Source organism: Rattus norvegicus, chromosome 10, assembly GCF_021556685.1.
Source record: "Rattus norvegicus strain SHRSP/BbbUtx chromosome 10, alternate assembly SHRSP_T2T, whole genome shotgun sequence".
Classification (NCBI taxonomy): domain Eukaryota; kingdom Metazoa; phylum Chordata; class Mammalia; order Rodentia; family Muridae; genus Rattus; species Rattus norvegicus.
The window spans coordinates 109079528-109100006 of NC_141543.1; the positions used below are offsets into that span (position 1 = coordinate 109079528).

Below are 20479 nucleotides of genomic sequence, written 5' to 3' on the forward strand. Positions count from 1 at the left end.
AAACAGAAGAATTTACAATCCGACCATGGAGCCTCGTGAAGTCTCAAGCAGGCACCTTCTCCAAACTCTTCCTAGACATTGATGCCCTCGTGGGAGACAACAGCTCCGAGAGGCTGTGGACTTGAGTGGGCACAGACCTGTGTGTGCTACAAGGGCACCGCTACTCAGAAAAACCGCAGTAAGAACCTGCTAGAGGGGCTGGGGATTTAGCTCAGTGGTAGACCGCTTACCTAGGAAGCACAAGGCCCTGGGTTCGGTCCCCAGCTCTGAAAAAAAAAAAAAAAAAAAAAAAAAAAGAACCTGCTAGAATGTGAGACCTGCTAATGCACACTTTTAATCCCACCACTCAGGAGGCAGAGGCTGGTGGGTCTCCGTGAGTGGGAGGCCAGTCTGATGTACACAGTCAAGGAGTTTCAAGCAAGCCAGGGCTAAACACTGAAATCCTGTCCAGAAAAAAAAAAAGTGGTGGGGATGGAGGTAAGGGTGGGGTGGGGTGCACACTGGAGAGATGGTTCAGCGGTTAGGAGCATGTGTTGCTCTTGCAGGGGAACCTGGGTGATTTCCCTACATGATGACTCACAACCATCAATAACTCTGGTTTTAGGGGATCTGATGCCCACTTCTGACTTCCAAAGGCCCTGGCATGTGCAGGGTGGCCATATATGCCCAAAGGCAAAACATTTGTGCACATAAAATAGATATATCTAAAAAAAAAGTTTTTTTTAAAAAAACAAAGAACTGTTAGAGCCCACCCAGGGACCTCATTCAGCTGCTGCTGACACGTGGGTTCTCCCACTGCCAACTGACACCTGCAAGGACATTTTCTGTGCCACAGACAAATGTGCCAAACCGTGTCCATGTTGGGCTCAGAGGGGCGTAAAGGGGGCCCTCTAAGTGGTCAATTATTTTGTTGCACAGAGTTGGCAGGGTCTTTTCCTCCATTCCCCCACTCCCTCCTCCCTCCTTCCCCTCCTGTTCTCCCTCCTCCCCCTCCTTGGTTTCCCCCTTCCTCTTTCTCCCTGTCCTCATTCCATAGACTCATCTTCTCTCTCCCCACTCCTCCTCCCCTCCTCACTGCTCCCCATCCTCTGTCCTCCTCCCCTCCCCTCCCCTTCTCTCCAGCAAACCCTTTCTTCTGCTCATAGACCTCGGCGCCTCACCTGGTCATGCGTTCTTTGGAGTCTCCGTCACCACTTACTATCCCCAAGGGGTTGGACACTCAGCCTCCATGTCCTGCCCCACCTGCTGTAGACGAACTGTGGCATCATCATGACGGGAGCGAGCATGCAGTTTCTGTGAGGAGAGAGAACACTGTGCAGTTGGCATCATCACCTTGGCACCCAGACCAGCCCTGACGTTTGTAAATGTTTGTGGTATGCATGTGTACGTGGATTGGGTGGAAGATGGATGGATGAATTGATCATTAGGTGAATGAATGAATGAATGAATGAATGAGTGGGTGGTCAATGTGGGCGGATGGATGGATGGATGGATGGATGTACGGATGGATAGATGAGTAGATGGATGGGTGGATGGATAGATGGATAAGTGGATGGATGGATGGATGGATGGATGGATGGATGGATGGATGGATAAGTGGATGGATGGATGTACAGATGGATAGATGAGTAGATGGATGGGTGGATGGATAGATGGATAAGTGGACAGATGGATGGATGGATGGATGGATGATGGATGGATAAGTGGATGGATGGATGGATGGATGGATGGACGAACAGATGGATTAGAACATGGATGGATACATGGATGGACAGGTGTCCAAATGGTAATACCCACTCAAGAAAGCTACATGGTTCCTGGCTTCCACATCCTACTGAGGAATGAGGAACAGCCAGAGATGCTTCCAGCTCAAGGAGGCCTGGAAACACTCGGGGACCTCGCTCTTCCTCCACAGTGCTCTGCCCTTACACAGAGAGCACAGAAATTGATTTGACAATAGCCCAGAGGGAGCATCTCTCCTCAGGCTTCAGCTTTTGCAATCATTCTCTCATCTTCAGAGCCAGCAAGGGAAGAGTGCCCAGCAAGCTCGACGATCAAAGGCTGCCCGGGAAAATGCAGAATCAAATTACCCCATAGCAGTATTCCCTCAGAAGAAGCATGTCTCAGGAGACTGAGAGAGCAGAGAACCCAAGCCAGCCCAGCCCTAGATCCCAAAGGTTTGAGCCAACTATCTACTGCCTGCAGAAGCCAGCTCACGGATGGGGTCAGCAGCCCTCTGCTGTGCTGTTTAATTCCAAAGCTCGGATGCTAACCTTCAAGTGTCATAAGCTTTGGTGTAAAATCTGTCTTGGTACTCTGTAGAAGCCAAGTGCAGTGTGAGCTCCTGAGCCCGTGTGAGCCATGCAGCCCCTGTCTTTCTGGATTGATGCAATGTTTCTGTTTCTTGGTTTTGTCCAGGGTAGCCTGGGGTGCACGGTCCTCCTGCCTCAGTCTCCTGAGTGCCAGAATCACACTCTTTTTTTGTTCTTTTTTCTTTTTTTCGGAGCTGGGGACCGAACCCAGAGCCTTGCGCTTGCTAGGCAAGTGCTCTACCACTGAGCTAAATCCCCAACCCCCAGAATCACACTCTTACCCCAGCAGGTCCAGCTCTAGATTGAAGCATTTTCCTGGTGACCTCGAGGTCCCTGAGGTTGGAGGGTGTACTGCATTTCCGATCACAGAGGATGTGTTGCCCGGATGGCCCCAGGTGTCATGAATTAGAAAGACCTCCCTTGCCTTTCATGGAAAGGAGCCAGTGTCATGGCCCTCTGTCTCTGTCTTCCTCACACATCTGAATTCCACAGCTGACCCAGAGCTGGACCAGGCTGAGTTCATAATCCTCAGACATGCCAGCTTTCAGAGCCCTAATTGCACAAGGCCAAGCTATGCAGTCCTCCAGTTTAAAGGGTAGAGAGAAACTTGGCTAGGTCCTTTTCTAGCCACCAAAGGCCTTGAAAACTTTCTGGCAGGCTCCTGTGTGGCTCATGCCTGTAACCCCAGGCCTTGGAGGGTACAGACAAATTGATCCGGAGTTCAAGATAAGGGTTAGAGCACTTGCTGCTCAAGCCTGGAGACCTTAGTTTGAATCCCTAGCATCTATGGAAAAACCCAGGCCTGGCTGTAACTCTAACCTGATGGGCAGAGACAGGAGGATGGCTCACAGGCGCTGACCACAAGCCTAGCTCCAGATTCAGTGAAAATCCTGTCTCAAGGGAACGAGGCAGGGCTGGAGAGACTGTGCACAGTTCAGTGAGTACTGGCTGCTCCTGCAGAGGACCTGAGTTTGGTCGCCAGTACCCACATCTGGTGGTTCACAACTCCAAGAAGGGGACCCAAGGCCCTTGTCTGAACTTCTCCAGTGTCTCAGCACTTTCATTCACATGTACATACACCCTCACACACATGCACACACACCTTCGCACACACACATACACATATAGCTAAAAGCAAAACAAATCATTTCAACAGAGACTAAGGCAGCAAGTGATAGAGCAGGGCACCCCACGACATCCTTCTCCAGGTTCTGCACATTCAAGGCCCCCAAGGTATATACATGTGTGTGTGTGCGCGCGCGCGCATGCATGTGCGCACATGTACACACATCACACAACATGTACACACATTTATGCATGCACACATGTGTACATGTGTGCATGTGCACACATGCATATACATATACACGTGTGCACATGCACTTAGACACACATACACACAACACTCACACATACACAAACATACACACTCACACATACACGCACTCACACACACATGGATATGCATGCACACATACATGATACACATACGCATACACTTAGACAGATATGCACAGCACTACAGAACATACACACACATGCACTCACACATACACACACATGCATGTACACATGTGCACACATGCTCAAATATGCACACACATATACAAACACACACTCACATGGACGTGCATGCACACATACATGCTTATACACATGCACATGCACTCAGACCCACATACATACACAGCACTCATACACAACATGCATACACATGGACTCAACACAAGCACCCACACATACATGTACACAAATGTGCACACTTTATTATATTAGTTCTGTTCCTCTAGTGAACCCTAACTAGTACACTAAGTACCACCCCAGCTTGTGGAGCCATGGGACGGGGATGCTCGGAGAATGTTAGGATCCCATGGAATCTGGCTGGAGGAAGTAAGGTGCTGGGAGTGGCTGGGGGTAGCTGGCCCCTTCCAGTCTCTGGATCTCTTCTTCCTGTCAGCCATGTGGTCTCCTACTCACCAGTCTCACTGGGACTGAACACTGGATTGGTAAGAACCAAGCCCCCCAGTGCCATGACAAAACAAGCCCCTGCAGCAAAGCAGCTGACAGGCGGCTCATGGGATTATGGGAGCCATGTTCTGCCAGCAGCCGAGAGCCCAGAAAGCTAACTGTGTAGTCTAGCTGGAGCACAAAGGCCTGATAAGAAGTAACCCACAAACGGATGCCCGTGGGCTTGTTAGTGTTTGTCACCTCCACACAAACTAAGTCACCTGGGAAGAGGTGGACTTCAACTGGAGAATTGTTCAGATGACACTGGCCCGCAGGGGTGCCTAGGGGCATTTTCTTGCTTGCTGTGTGATGTGGGAGGAGGCAAAGTCCACTGTGCACAGTGTCACCCAGGGCAGGTGGTCCAGGGTTGTACAGGAAAGCAGGCTGAGCAAGTCACGGGGAGCAAGCCATTAAGCAGCACCCCTCCATGGCCTCTGCTTCAGTTTCTGCCTCCAGGTTCCTGCCTTGGCTCCTGCTGATGATGGACTGTCGCTTGCAAGTGTGAGAGTGAAAACCTGTTCCTTCCCAAGTTGCTTTGAGTCAGTGTTTGATTGCAACAGAAACCAGAGTAGAAACCCCACTCATGTCTACTCCGTGAGGGCCGCTGTCATTCTCTCCTTTCCCCATTCCTATTTCCCTCAGCCTTGGTCAAGTTGACACCTAAATTAATTCCAGCCAGGTGCCCAAGAGCCAACAGCTGTGGGCTCCACTCTCCCATGGTTCCAGAGGCAGAAGGTGAGAGAAAGGAGCCCTGTGTACCGGGGGTGGATGGGAGTGGGGTGGGGCTAGAATCTACACCTATTTGCTCTTGCACAGGCAGGAGATTGTGTGGTCAGACAGCAGCCAGTGAGGACTGTTCTGGCCATGGCTAGCCCTTGTTCAAATGTATATCCTGTGTCAACGAAGAGTCAGCTCAGCTCTATGCCACTGGGGCTGAAGCATGTACTGCTAGTGTTTGGCCGCAGGAGTCCTGAAGGGTGCTGGAACATACCGGATCCATTCCCCAGCCAACACGTGCTTGTTACCAATTAGCCTAGCCCGTCATGCTACCAGCCCTCACCTTCAGTGGTCAGCCTGGGGAACATTTGCAGAAATCTGGATGGAAGGCCCAGAGAGGCGACCAATGACATCCATACGGGGCTATGTTAGGGCTTACGGGACGCAGCATGAATTCAGGTCTCTCCAAGCCATCAAAGAGGAAAGCATATTTAGTGTAAGGTGCACACTCTTCCCACTCTGGGACACCAGAGCGGGGCTTTTGATTCTCGAGCATGTTCTGCATTTTGAAGGGAGCAGAGGATCAGGATGAACCGGGGCCATCCCAGCATGCAAAAACCTCTTTCTCACTAAAAATGAAAACCGGCCTGGGAAATCTGGCCCTTCTCCTTCTGTCTCAGACTCACAGAAACCCTGGGAGCCCCCAACTTTCAGGAAGGTTGGCCCAGGGACCCAGACTTGAGAAACTCAAGAGCATCAAATTCCATAACCGCCCGTTGTACTGCCTAGGGCCGCTGCCCATCCACTGACTGGGGCACACAGGTTCTGTGTGGGACCCTTGTTCTCCTCAGTTTATGAGTATTTATTTTTAAAGGGAGCTCTTGTGCTAGCCAACAGTTGAGTCATCTCGAGCCAATGTAAAGACACCCACCGTGCCGACAGCCATGTGTGGCACCGCCTGGGTATACTCCAGGCAGCTGCATTCATCTGTCACTGAAAAGGGGCTACTACAGGCCCCCACAGTGTGACTGGTTGAACAAACAGGTCTCTGGTGTGGGGGGGGAAGCCCTGCTTTGTAGTGCCCGCCCAGCACCATGGCATAAATATTCCCACTGCTGCCAGTTTCCAGCTAGCGATGTGAGGTGTTGAATCAGTGCAAGATGGCTAGCCAGCCCTCCGGCAACTTTCCACTGTGGCGAGTTTTTGGCTGAGGTGCACCCTGAAGAAATAGACAACCTGAGAGGAAGGTTACCAGAAAGACTAGAAACTTTGTCTCTGAATGGAAGAGGGACTGGCCAGAGGCCATCTGCTAAGACAAGACTGTCTGGGAGTCCAAATGTCATGCCATAGCTGACAGGGCTGAGAGTGCTGGGCAGAGCCCTGGGCCCTACACTGGTGTGTGTGTGCATGTATGTACACATGCATGCAATGTTCCTGTGTGATCATGTTCCAGTACAAGCGTGCTCACTCCATACCTGTGTCGTGGTCCAATGAGCACCTCAATTGTTCCTCTAACTCTTTCCACTTTTGGCTTGATACAAGGTCTCCTGTTGGCCTGGAACTCTGTCAAATAGACCAGCCAGCCAGCCAGCACCTGACATCTGCCTTCCTGTCTCCCATCTTGCTAAGGATGAGGGAGGGTGCCAGTCCATACCACCACAGCTCGCTTTCGCCTCAGTCCTAGAGCTTAGGTCCTCAGACTTTCGGGGCAGGAACTCTACTAGCTGAGGCAACTCTTGGACCCCATCGCTACTGTGTCGACAGAAGAAAGTGGTCGCTTCTTCCACCGTTGAGAACCGTGCTTTGTTCAGAGGCACGGACGCTGTGGTGTGCAGTGAGTGCGTGAGTGCCGCTCATTCTCCAACACTCAGTGGGAGCCTGGAGATGTCAGTGCAGGAGACACCACCCACAAGATGAGTGCGGTGCCTAGGCAACAGGTAGATGAGACCTGAGACCGACGAGACTCCATCCCCACTAGGTGGAAGTGACCGTGGCCCTGGGCTCTATTGGTGGCTGGAGATCCCAGCTGTCTACTTCTCTGTGAGATGTAGGGTGCCCCATAGTCTGGGGGAAGGGCATCGGCTCTTCCTGCCCAGGGTTTTTCTGATCCACAGTGGCCTCTCCAGTTTGCTTCTCGTCTACAGCAAGTTCGTAGGGTCCAGAACACACATCTTGCCTCGGGTGCAGACCCCAAGGGAGAGAGTGCACATTATTTTCAGTTGACCCAAAAGACTCCTTCCGGGGGCTGGGGATTTAGCTCAGTGGTAGAGCGCTTGCCTAGGAAGCGCAAGGCCCTGGGTTCGGTCCCCAGCTCCGAAAAAAAGAACCAAAAAAAAAAAAAAAAAAAAAAGACACTCCTTCCGGCCCTCTTGTCTCTGCAGGCACGGCCTCCAAAGCTACCATAGGCTAGCCCAGTACTGTCCTGAGGCTAGCCTGCAGCAGGATCAGAATCTTCCCACCTCATCCTCATCTCACTGACAGGATCCATCACTAACCAGTGTGATTAAATGGGTCTTTCTTCCGCCTCAGACTGGAATATTTGACCCTGGGGAAGGGAGGGCCTTTGCTCACCCCCCTCCTGACTCATTTCCTTAGTGGCAGCATTGGCAGGAGTGGCTGGATGAAGGCAGACCCTGGAGCGGGACTGAGCATCGTCACACGGCCACTGAAGAGAAAGAAAATTGTGATGGAGGCAGGTATGGTCCTCCCCTGTGGGGAAGAGTCTCCATCAGAGATGCCACCTCAAGCTGAGAAGGCAGCCTGCACGAGCCAAGGGCAGATACCCACCTGGTGCATCATGGCGTTACAGATTGCGAATTAATCATGTCCCGGGCCGACCTCCTACCTCACAGATTGTGCCCACAGTGCCAGGGGTTCAGCGAGTACCATCCCTGGGCCGCATCCAAAGAGAAGGTGACGTGAGCTCCCGTCTCCGTCTCTCTCCATTCCCTGACTGCAGATGTTGCGAGCAGCCTCCTCATGCTGACTGCCATGCCTTTCCCACCACAACGGACTGTATCCCTTCGAACTGTGAACCAGAAAAAGCCCTTCCCGCCTCACGTTACTTTTGTCAGGCATTTGGTCACAGCGATGAGAGAAACAACGAGGATGCAGTGTGGTTTAAAGCCCAGTGAGTGCTCCGGTCAAGAACTTAGCTCCTCCACACAATAGGATTATACTTGGCAATGCAAAAGACACAAACTTCTGAGTGATGGGGGCCGCTCTCGCTGTGGTCCTGTTTATAGCTAGGAAAGCAATACAGTAATTAAAACTGCTGTGTCTGGGCCTGGCAGGCACGTGGAGGACAGAGGGACTCTCCCCAGGGTGGGAAAAGGTGAGCCATCCATTTTATAAGAGCTGGGGCTGGGGATTTAGCTCAGTGGTAGAGCGCTTGCCTAGCATGCGCAAGGCCCTGGGTTCGGTCCTCAGCTCCAAAAAGAAAAAGAAAAAGAAAAAGAAAAGAGCTGATCGGGCTGGAGAGATGGCTCAGCGGTTAAGAGCACCCGACTGCTCTTCCAGAGGTCATGAGTTCAATTCCCAGCAACCACATGGTGGCTCACAACCATCTGTAAAGAGATCTGATGCCCCCTTCTGGTGTATCTGAAGACAGCTACAGTGTACTTATATATATAATAAATACAATAAATCAAAAAAAAAAAAAAGAGCTGATCGTAAGGCAGCATCAACTGGCATCTGTGTTCCTTGCCCAGCCCCAGGTCTAGACCCCAGCAGTCTAGATGGAGGACTCAGTCACATGTCCCTCTCCTCTGTTCTGAGATGCCCCAGTAGAAGGCGCTGTCCACTCCTGCTAGTCTCTGAAGCTGAGGTAGCACGGCAGGCTCCACATCTGAGCGTAGTGGGATCTCCCACCCGTGACCCAGATCACCTCCTGGCCAGTGAGGCTTCTTCTTGGAGACAGCCCTTACCCCAGTTCTCTTTCCCAAGGCACCCTTGAGTCCCTCCATAGTGACTTTCAGGCACAATAGGTAGCTATCAGGCATGCAGCCTCATCTGAATCCCACCCAGCAGCCACACCTGACTCCACCTCCTCTCAGAGAGGGGAGGAATCTCACCATCTTCCCTTCCTTTGACATCTTTTGTTTATTTGCTTGCTTGCTTGTTTGTTTGATTTTAGAGCCAGGGAGACAGTTGCAGGACAGCCCTGGCTGGTCTCGAACTCAGAGATCCATCTGTCTCTGCCTCCCAAGTGCGGGGATTAAAGGTGTGCGCCACCACCACCCAGCCTTCCCTTGCCATCTCTTGCCAGGACCTCCTGGTCCGCTGCATAGCCTGGCATCTGGTTGTCCACAATGTGGCCCAGCATGCATCCATCTCATCAGTCCACCTTCTCCACAAGCCCTGCCACACATTCCCATCTTCTTCCTGGCCTTGAAGCCCCTCCTGTGGCCCATTCTCATTCTGTCCCGTGGCCTCTCTTCCATCAGAGCCTGGGGAGAAGATTCTAGAGTCAGACAGATGTATAGAGTTCAAAATCTGCCTGTGTCAATAGAGTAGCTTGCGTGTCCAGAGCATGGGTATCCTCCCTCTGAGACTCTGTGTCCAGCACCAGTGTCTTAGTCAGGGTTTCACTGCTGTGAACAGACACCATGACCAAGACAAGTCTAATAAGGGACAACATTTAGTTAGGGCTGGCTTATAGGTTCAGAGGTTCAGTCTATTATCATCAAGGTGGGAGCATGGCAGTGCCCAGGCAGGCATGGGGCAGGGGGAGCTGAGAGTTCCACATCCTCATCTGAAGGCTGCTGGCAGAATACTGACTTCCAGGCTGCTAGGTTGAGGGTCTTAAAGCCCACAGCCACGGTGACACACCTACTCCAACAAGGCCACATTTACTCCAAAGCCACACCCACTCCAACAAGGCCACACCCACCCCAACAAGGCCACACCCACTCCACTGAGGACACGCCCACTCCAACAAGACCACACCTTCTTTTTTTTTTTGGGGGGGGGGTTCTTTTTTTCGGAGCTGGGGACCGAACCCAGGGCCTTGCGCTTCCTAGGTAAGCGCTCTACCACTGAGCTAAATCCCCAGCACAAGACCACACCTTCTAATAGTGCCACTCCCAGGCCAAGAGTATACAAATCATCACAACCATGAAGCAGCGTTATAGTTCTCGCAGGCTATTGGAAACTTAACATGTGGTGGAGCTAGGGGAGGGCTGATCTTCACGCAAGCCTCTGATGTCAGTGATCTCAATTACTTGAGGTCAAGAGGAAGATATGATGACAGTATTATTTTAGTTACCTTTTAAGTGTTGTGATAAAACATGATGATCAAGGCAGCTTATCAGAGAAAACATTTAACTTGGGTGCATACGGTTGCAGAGGATTGGAGTCCGTGACCATCATGGTAGAGAACATGGCAGCAGGCGGGCAGGCATGGTGCTGGAACAGTAGCTGAGAGCTCACAGCCTGATCCACAAGCATGAGGCAGAGGGCTAACCAGGACTGGCATGGGCTTTTGACACCTCAAAGCCAGCCCTTGGTGACACACCTCTTCCAACTAGGACACACCTCCTAATCCTTCCCAAACAGTTCCAACAGCTGGGAACCAAGTATTTAAATATAAGAGCCTAGAGGGGTCATTCTAGAGGGGTCATTCTCCTTCAAACTACTACACAACTGTTTCCAGGGCTGGGGACATGACTCAGATGGTGCAGTGGTTGCTAACGTGCATGAGGCCCTGTGTTGGTTCTCCAGCCATGCTTGTTAATATTTTTTAAATTTGTCACAGCTAGAGTCATCTGAAAGAGGGAACCTGAATTGAGAAAATGCCTCTGTGGTGATTTGAATGAAAATGCCCCCCCCATAGGCTCATAGGATGTGGTATCATTAGGAGGTGTGGCCTTGTTGGAGTAGGTGTGGCCTTGTTGAAGAATGTGTCACTGGGGGTGGGCTATGAGGTTTCAGATGCTTAAGCTAGGCCCAGTGTGTCTTCTTCTTGTTGCTGCTTGCTATGATGTAGAACTCTCCAGCACCGTGTCTGCCTAGATCCTGCCATGACAATAATGAACTGAACCTCTGAACTGTAAGCCAGCCCTAATTAAATGCTGTCCTGTATAAGAGCTGTCTTAGTCATGGTGTCTCCTCATCGCAATAAAAACCCTAAGGCATGGGTTGGGGATTTAGCTCAGTGGTAGAGCGCTTGCCTAGCAAGTGCAAGGCCCTGGGTTCGGTCCCCAGCTCTGAAAAAAAAAAAAACAAAAAAACAAAAAACAAAAAACAAACAAACAAAAAAAAAACCCTAAAGCAGCCTCCATGAGATTGGCCAGTGGACAAGCCTGGGGTACATTCTCTTGATTGATGGCTGCCAGGGGATAGTGACACTCCCCGAATAGTGGTCCTGGGGGTAAGGAAACAAACTGGGTGAGACAGCATTCCCCAATGGCCTCTGCTTCAGTTCCTGCATTTCGGACCCTGGCTTGAGCTCCTGCCCAGACTTCCCTCACTGATGGACTGTGACTGGGCATGTAAACTAAATAAGGCCTCTCTCCACAATTTCCCTCACTATCTTTATCACAGCAACAGAGAGTGGCCCGGGACAGCAGGAGTGTATAAAACCAGGTGTTGGAGTACGTGTCTGTCAGCTCTACATCGGGGAGGGAGATGAAGGCAGCCTGGGCACAAACTCAAGGACATTCTCAGTTACTAGTGATTTTGTGTCCAGGCAAAACCACCTGATACCTGTCCAAAAGAATGAAATGAAATAAAGGCATGTACTGGCTGGTTTTGTGTGTCCACTTGACACAAGCTGGAGTTATCACAGAGAAAGGAGCCTCCCTTGAGGAAATGCCTTCAGGAGACCCAGCTGTAAGGCATTTTCTCAATTAGTGGTCAAGGGGGAGGACCCAGTCCATTGTGGGTGGTGCTGTCCCTGGGCTGGTGGTCCTGGGTTCTGTAAGAGAGCAAGCTGAGCAAGCAGGGGAAGCAAACCAGTAAGTAACATCCCTCCATGGCCTCTGCATCAGCTCCTGCTTCCTGACCTGCTTGAGTTCCAGTCCTGACTTCCTTTGGTGATGAACAGCGATGTGGAAGTGTGAGTTGAATAAACCCTTTCCTCCCCAAATTGCTTCTTGGTCATGTGTTTGCAGGAATAGAACCCTGACTAAGACAAGGGTTTGGAGAGGAAATGACCATAGCACATGGCTTCTGATGGTACATCAGTATACGCTTGCTTCATATTTTTGAGTTGTGTTAACCTCTTTTTGTGCCTAATTGATAAATGCTATTCCGGGTGTGACTGGGTGAGACCCCAGTAAAGGTAAGGCCTCATGTTCAGGCTGATTCAATCCTGACTCCCACTGCTCAGATGCAACCTGATATCCCAACACAGAAAGGCAGATCTGGTCTGGACCAGTTCCCCTGCCCCTGCAGACACACGGCTGTCCATCATCTCCTGCCTCCTGTGTGCCCTGGCACTGCGTTCGGCAACCATTTTAGCATCTAGCATCTCTGTCTTTCTCACCAGTGGCAACAGCACATTTAGGCAGCATGGGTATCGTAGGGGTGGGGAAGGACACAGGTATGGGGGAGGGGCACAGGAGGACTTGGGCGTTGGTAGGTGGCTTGGCTGTCCGCCCATCAGCTAAGAGCGGGTGTGCATGACTGCCTCTCTCTGGTGCTGCCGGCTGCCCGGTTAGCCCCCTCGCTTCCAGGAACCACACGCCAGTGATGGATGAGACTTTAATTAAAGTAATGAGACGTTCATAATGGTGGTTATCTCCAAAATTAGGCCCTTTAGCGATTATTCCTGGGGAGTGCTCCCGGGGTAGATGGTGCTCCTTTTAGAACAGTTACGGGGAGGGGCCTGGCTTCTCAGGGATTTTCCCAGCATCCCCTAGGCACTAACGCATCTATGATGAGACCGTTTTCTCTGGAAAAACAAGAGCTGGCTTCTGCTTCTCAAGGTTTCTCCCTGGGGAACTGAAATGACCGTTGGGGACTTGGTCAGTAGATGGAATGCTGGAAAACCCCAGCGAGAAAGGGAGAGAGAGGGAGAGAGAGAGAAACTGTGGACTCTGGGTTGAGTTCCTGCCTTGACAATACTGGTTCATGCTGGGAGTTCAGACAAAGCCCTCCCTTGCTCGGCCTCATCCACGTCTGTTAGTGCAACGAAGAGCTCATAGGCCATGGGGACAGGTGGCAGAGGTTTGCAAAAGCACTTTGTAAGTGCCCAGGCACCTGTCCCATGCTAAGTTCTTTGCTGAGTACTAAGTGTTCAGGAGCGGTATTGGGTACTGAGCATTGCCAACTACTAGTGCCAAATGCTGTGTATAGCAGGGTGTGCCAAGCTCTGCACCACAGGAACATGAAGCTGTGACCGTAGTAGGCAGGTGTGCCCTTGGGAGCTGACAGCCCTCAGCTCCAGCCCAGTCTGAGACAAATGCTAGAGCAGCAGCCACTGTACATGGCCGTCTGGGAGACAGGCCAGAAGAACCACTCTGGTGCAGTGAGATAGACACTGGGGAACGGTGAGGCCTGGGTGGAGGAGAGTGAGCTACGACAACAGGAAGAAGTGAGCTGGAGCAGGAGATGACACAGGAACTGCTACGGTAGCTTCCCTCTCTGCTCTGACCCTGTGCAGGCTGGTGAGGGTAGCTCTCGGCCTCGGGGGCCGCCTGCACTGGGCAGGCCGGGTGATGGTTCCCACTCTGCCAGGCAGAGGAAGGCCAACCAATGGCAGAGGTGGGAGCGGATTTTTGCCCAGCAACAGCTGTGGAGGGACCGGAAGCTGCCCCTCCTCCACCCACCCTCCCCAAGGCCCTGGCTGAGCAGACACAGGGATTTGCCAGTTTTGATACTGGCAGATCCTGAGGAAGGGGTCACTGCTCCGTGCCTTGGGTTGCCAGGCCTGCCATCCAAACTGCCTTGGAGGCAAGGCTGTCCCGCTGAGAATCACTCCAAATCCAGCTCGAAGATATCCCACAGCAGGACCCACAGGGGATGAAATCAAGAAACACAGTTTGACCTTCAGGTGTAGAGGGACGAGGCCTACTGTGTGAAGGGGATGGTGGTCTCTCTCCCCTGCAGCTACCAGCTCCACAAGACAAGTGGCCATCGCAGGGTTCTTCCCTAACCTGGCCCTTCGGAGTCCCCCACTCAGTAGGCAGGGCGGTGGACTGAGAACCCTGAAGGGGCATGCTCTAATTGTCCTGCCCTCTGTCAGCTTCAGCGGTGCCTGAGAGGGTCTGAGGCATATCTCACTTCTCGACTGTTTTCTCCCAGGACATCTTTAAGATGTATGTCTCAGTCAGAACTCCCCAGAGCAGTCAGGAACAGAGAAGGGGGGGGCGGGGGCACACAGCCCCACAAGACTTCAGGATGCTTGTTCTAGCTACAGGTACACTGAGACACTGAGCGTGGTCTCTGGGAGAGAAGAAGACCAGGACTCCGCCTCTCTCATGGATCTGTGACATCATGGATGTGGGAGGCTCAGCCTGGGAGCCAGCCAGGTTCCAGCAAGTGGAAGGTTTGAAAGCCAGCAAGGAAGCCAAAAGGCTGGAGAATGGCTTGGTGGGAGAGCGCTTACCCTGTATGGAAGAGCTGTGGCTTTCATCCCCATGCTGCAAAGAAAACAGGAAGAGAAGAAAGAGGGAGGAGGACGCCCATGCCTCCGGCCTGCAGAATAATCTAAGAGATGCCCTAGTGTCACTCAGATACACACCCAGGAGCTGGGAGCACAGTCAGCAGAGTGCTTGCCTCATGCATGGACTACTGGGTCTCATCCCCAGTGAGGAAACTGTGCATGGTGGTACACACCTGTAATCCAGGCCCTTGGGAGATAAAGGCAGAAGGATCAGAAATTCACGGTCATCCTCAACTACATCATAAATCAGAGCTAACCTGGGCTACACGAGACTCTGTCTCAGAAAAGAGGAGAGGCACCTGGGACAGAGCCTAGGTTGAAACAGGCTGGAACAGGCTTAAACAGGCTGGAACTGGGAGGACTGGGGGCTACTTTTACCTGCCGGCTCCTGGAGCCTCTGCTAACCCCCTAGGTGGGATGTGTTGGTTTGGGTCAAAAGGGTTGACCTGATGGGGGGGCATGAGGGAGACATTTTAGTTAATGGTCTCCAGTCACGTATGTACTGAGAGCGGTCCATACCACGGGAGCCACACTGCCTTGGTGCTATAGCTTCTTGGAGTCCAAGATGTCCCTAGAGAGAGGACCCTGCCACACCCATTAGATGACCAGTAAGAAGGAGTGATCTGGAATCTCTGAACCCCACTTTCCTGATCTCTATGTGGTCCCTTCCCTCGCATGTCCCCAGCACCCCCAGCCATGCCAGTACTTACCTGGGTACCTCCTCAAACCAGCAATATGACTGTCATGCCTGGGGAGGGCTTCGGTGGCCTTGGTTTCATGCAGGACTGAAGGCCTGCCGTTCAAGTCTTTGGGATCTTCACCTGTCAGTCTAGGGTCCCCAGGTGTCAACCTTGAGGATAACTTTCCCTTCTAGACTTAGATAGCGCTGAAACAATGAGTGGCCTTCAGACGGGCTGGTCTGGTGAGGACTTGGAAGTAGAAAAAGCATCAATGTTACCAAGTTTTAATCTGCGGGCGGGGGGGGGGGGGGGGGGGAGGTCCTACCTTGGTGACAGGTGGAGCAAAGGAAACACCACTGGAAAAAAAAGAAAAAGAAAAGAAGCCTTTGTCCAAGCAGACAGTGCTTCTCCCTTCTCATTTCTGCTTCCCTCCTCTCCACCTTTCTCTTTTCTTGAGGAAAGGACTCAAGAGAACCCAGCCCTTTGCTCACGGTGACCCTGCTGGGTTCCTGCAAACCCCAGTCATGTGGGTGTGTGTTCCATGCCCCGAGACAGAGGGCAGGGACAGACCCTCTGTATGTTTAAGTCCAGATCTGTTTATGACCTAAGCTGAATCTCTAGGATCATGACAGAGACCAGCATCTTGGCTCCTTTCTCTGTTCCCCCACGGGTCTGGAGACATGATTCCCCACCCACCTCTGCCCACCTCCACAGCTCTCGGTGCTCCAGCCCTGCCTAGCCCTGCTCTCTGCTTCCTTTCCTCGTGGTGGTGCCCGTACAGGAGTGAGAGCAAGTCCAGGTTTCTCCTTTCAGTCAGAATCAATAACAAAGACAGAGTTGGAGGGCAAGCCTAGCGGTGGGGAGGAAGAAGAAAGCAATGGGTGTCAGAATGGATGCAGGAGGCAGTTAAAGGAACCGATTAGGATTTCAGTCGCCTCAGGGAGTCCTGCTCACAGGCGGGAGTGGGTATGATGTCAGTGGAGCCCACAGGCAGGCAGGCAGCCTTCACACACCCATCATTAGCGTGCAAGGCCTGACTTCACAGCTGTTAGTCTTCAGTGGGGTGCAGTAGGCGGTGCGCGGTGGAGATGTCTCAGTCACACAAGACAGAGATCCGTGAGGAGCCTGCTGGGAATTCTGCTGAGAATCTGGGAGCCTGGGTTGGTGGTTAGGTAGTGTTTGGAGAGATAGGACCATGCATGCACCTCAAGGTTAGAGAGGAGCCCAGGGCAACACTAAGATACTAAGACACTAAGATACCCCTAATCCATGCTAGTACTTAGGGTCATTTCACTGTCTCTGAGGGGCTCCTTTAGATATCCACCCTAAAGAACAACCAGCAAACAGGAGTGTGTGCATACCCCCTTCTTCTGTCTTGGGTTTCTATTGCTATGGTAAACACCATGACCGACAGCAACTTGGGGAGGAAATGGTTTCTGTATTTCACTTACGCTCCTTGAACATGGTTCATTCCTGAGGGATATCAGGGCAGGAATGTGGAAGCAGAAGCTGAAGTTAAGACCCTGTGGGATGCTCCTCACAGCTGCTCAACCTGCTTTCTTAGAGTACCAGTCACCACTAGCCCAAGTCTGACCCCGTCCACAGTGAGAAGGGTCCTCCTACACTAGTCATCAAATAAGAAAATGCCCCACAGGCCAATCTAGTGGGGGCATTTTCCCAGTGAAGTTCCCTCTTCCCAGTGACTCAAGCTAAAACTAACCAGGGCACATCCCTAGAGAGAGGAGCAGTGGGGTTGGGGCTCTCATCAGTAAGGGAGCCTGGTGGCAGAAAACCCTGGGGCCTTGGGCCACCTGGTGGTCTTCAGGGGTGACTCAACCCCTTTCTGCAGACAGTGGCTTCCCAGAGCTGTTGGAGGCTGAAGGCCCCCAGTCTGCAAGCACAGAGCAAAGACACAGGGTTGCTTGTTGACAGGATCCGGGAGAGCTTCAACAGACACCTGGGCTCCCTCATGGGGCCATCCTGTTAGCACTGCCTTGCTGCCAGGCACACCCCAGGCACCTTGGAGGTGTTAGGACAGAGACTGCATGATCCAGGGCAGGGCCCCCACAGGGCAGGTGTCAATGGGGCTGCTGGTTTAGAGGTAAGTTATCATTTGAGGAGAGAGTGGCCCTGTGGCCCTGTCTGTCCACCCCTCTGTCCCTCTGTCCGTCTTTCTGTCTGTCTGCATGCTCATGTGTGAACAGGGGCATGTGTGTATGTGAGTTTACTCATGGAGAAGGAAGGGTAACCTCACTCCGTTACTTGGAAATCATTCATTTTGGGATTTGAGGAAGGGTCTCTCATGGGGTGACTGTCCTTATCTCATAGATAATCTAGAAACTGGTCTTTCCTCTTCCCACCAGAATACCTCAGTCTGTAGTCTGACTTAGCAGAGTCTGAACCAGACATTACTGCCTACCCCCCCCCCCTTTTCCTGCTTCTCCAGGTCACTTGGTCACGTGTGCTAACTCGTGCCCACTCTGTAGCTTCCAGGGTTTGTGGAATCTCTTCTCACAGGATGTACTCTTTGTGAGCAGAGGCAGCTGGAGCAGGGCTTGGTGTGAGAAGGCACGTGACTAATATTTCCATTAAATAAACACATTTTGCTAATTGGATTACTAAGACACTGTGATACGCTACTGGCCCTCCAACATGTTGCTAATAAATTGTGTGAAAAACTTAATCATGTTAGCATCCCAGAAGCCTGTCGGAGAGGAAATGAGAAAATCAGCCAAAGTTGACAGTCAGAGCTTCTAGAAGGTTCTCAGAGCCTGGAAGCTTTCTAGTACTTCCCTCCACCTAGGCCCTTGTGCTGGGTAGGGTGGGGAAGAATTTGGGTACCTAGGCTGGACGGGAGTGAGACCTCTCTCCAGCCCTGGAACACCCTTCGTCAGCCAAAGGTGCCCTGTTATGAGTGTCCACCTCAGGGGCCAAGCAGCCTGTGGCTTTTTAAATATCTGAAAAAGTGCCCCTGCTTTCTGACCTGTTCCTCCTCCCAGCAGAGCCCTTCCCTCCTGCTCCCACCTGTTAAGATGCACCCTTCTGTCACACACCCCCATCACACCCCAGTGGGCTAAGGACTGCTGAGACTGTGGAACTAGATTTCGTTAGTTTCTCATTTGTCTGTGTTTTTGTGGGAGACCAGGTCGTCCAGCACTGGCTGGCCTGGAACTCACTATGTAGTAGGTCAAGCCGGCCTTGAACTCAGCCTTTCTGAGTGCTGTATTTCAGCTCAGCACCCCCATATCACACAAAGGCTGCAGCTGTGGTTCTGTGGAGGAAGAGCAGGAACTGAGAGTCAAGTCTCTCCTGGCCGTCAGTGCTTTTCTTGGGGCTCTAGAAACTTCTTTTTCTGTCTTCTAATGTGGAAAGGGGATGTTGTGTGCTTAATGAATATCGAGGTACAGTCTTGAGATGTAGAACAAACTCGAGGAGCTCGTTTTGCCCCCTCTCTAGTCATACTTGCCTATCCATGAATGGATTGGAGAATGACTGTAATTCACATGGGTGTGGCCTTGAAACTCTCAGAAAGTGTTTCTTGAAACTCTTGTGAGTGCCCCTACGGATGGCTCAGGGCAGCAGCACGCAAACACACACATACCGTCATCTCCCACTGCAAGTGAGCCCCCAGATATGAGTAGCTTCAGCAGGCAGAACCTCATTAAAATAGTGGGGAGCTTCTGGGGTATCCTCCCAGGTAAGCACAGCCAGGTGTTTCTCTAACTGCTCCAGGTTTAAAAAGCAACAGCTTACAAAGTCTAATTGCCACAACAGAGACCCGCAAGGAGGAGAAAGTACCTCTGGCTGGTGCTTCCTGGTAATTAGCAAGAAGTCTTACCACAGCATCCAAATTTGCCCATCCCCAAACACACCATGGCTACACTCTAGCACGTGGGAGTTCACTTAGAGAAGCCAGAATTAGGTCATTAGGAGAGAGGTGCGATCTGGCATGACCTGCCTAACTATCTGCAAGAGGCTGGCCAGCTCCTAGCAACTGTTGTGCCTACCTGTACAATCCCAGCTATTAGGAGGTAGAGGCCCAAGGCACAAGAGGGCAAGGCCCAGGCTGGAGAGACAGCTCAGCGGTTGGGAGCATTTGTTGCTCTTGCAGAGGGCCCAGCTTTGATTCCTGGCACCCACACAGTGCCTCACAGCCGTCTTGTAATTCTAGTTCTACAGAGTCAGGTGCCTTCTCTAACCCCCAAGCATGCCTTGGTACACATGCCTAATTCAGGTAAGCACTCGTGAACACAAGTGAATCTACAAGGATAAAAGTAAATAAGTAAATTTTTAAAGAGCTCAGTCATCGGGGTTGGGGATTTAGCTCAGTGGTAGAGTGCTTGCCTAGCAAGCGCAAGGCCCTGGGTTCAGTCCTCAGCTCCAAAAAAAAAAAAAAAAAAAAAAAAAAAAGAGCTCAGTCATATTTAACTACATTGTTTGTGTCCAACCTGGACTACATGAGACTCTGTCTCAAAATGATAAAAAGAGAAAGCTTCCCAGACAGTGACACAAGCCAATGTCATGCCTGATGGCAGACGCCACACCCAGGGTTTGCTCATCAGCCAAGGGGACAGCACTGGGGTCAGAGGAGCCCTGTATGCCAGGTCCTAGGCTTGGTACAGAGACAAACCAGCTGCCCAGAAATCTTGTGTTTATTGTTGGCCCATGGCAAGGCAAGACACAAAAGGAAAACGAGACAAACTCTCTTATAAAATATTGTTGGCTATGACCAGGGACATATGACATTGGTGTCAGAACCTGTTCACTCAGACGGACAGACTCCCCTCTCTCTGGGGCAGGCTTTGTGAACAAGTAAAGACAGAGCTGCACTTAAGAACTTGACACAGCGGGTGGACATAGGCAGGAGCAGAAGGTGTGCTGCCATCCATCCCAGCACTTGGGAGGCAGAGCCTGAGGACTAAGTCGAGTTCGAGGCCAGTCCAGGCTGCATGGTGTCTGGTAGGCCAGTCTGGAATCAAGAGAAAGAGAGAGCTAAGGGGGAGAGGAGGAGGAATGGGGAGAAGTTGGGGAAGCAAGAAGAGTAAAGTGGGGATGACTGGGCCTGATGAAAGTGGGGCCTACCTACTTTCAGTATCTGATTACAAAATGTTCAGAAACTTTGTGAGCTGCTGTCTAAAACAGCTACATAAAAAATT

The 20479-nt window shown here is 51.6% G+C and overlaps 1 long non-coding RNA gene across 2 annotated transcripts; it reads left to right on the top strand.

Moving 5' to 3' along the window:
- LOC120095217 (uncharacterized) lies at positions 1–2317 on the top strand. 2 transcript variants are annotated; one of them, XR_015632308.1, is made up of 3 exons: positions 1–178; positions 1123–1360; positions 2019–2317. It is a non-coding gene; the product is annotated as an uncharacterized LOC120095217 (long non-coding RNA). The 2 variants fall into 2 exon arrangements; XR_015632307.1 differs by having other exon boundaries at positions 29–178; positions 1146–1360; positions 2019–2316.
- The last annotated feature ends 18162 nt before the right edge of the window (positions 2318–20479 follow it).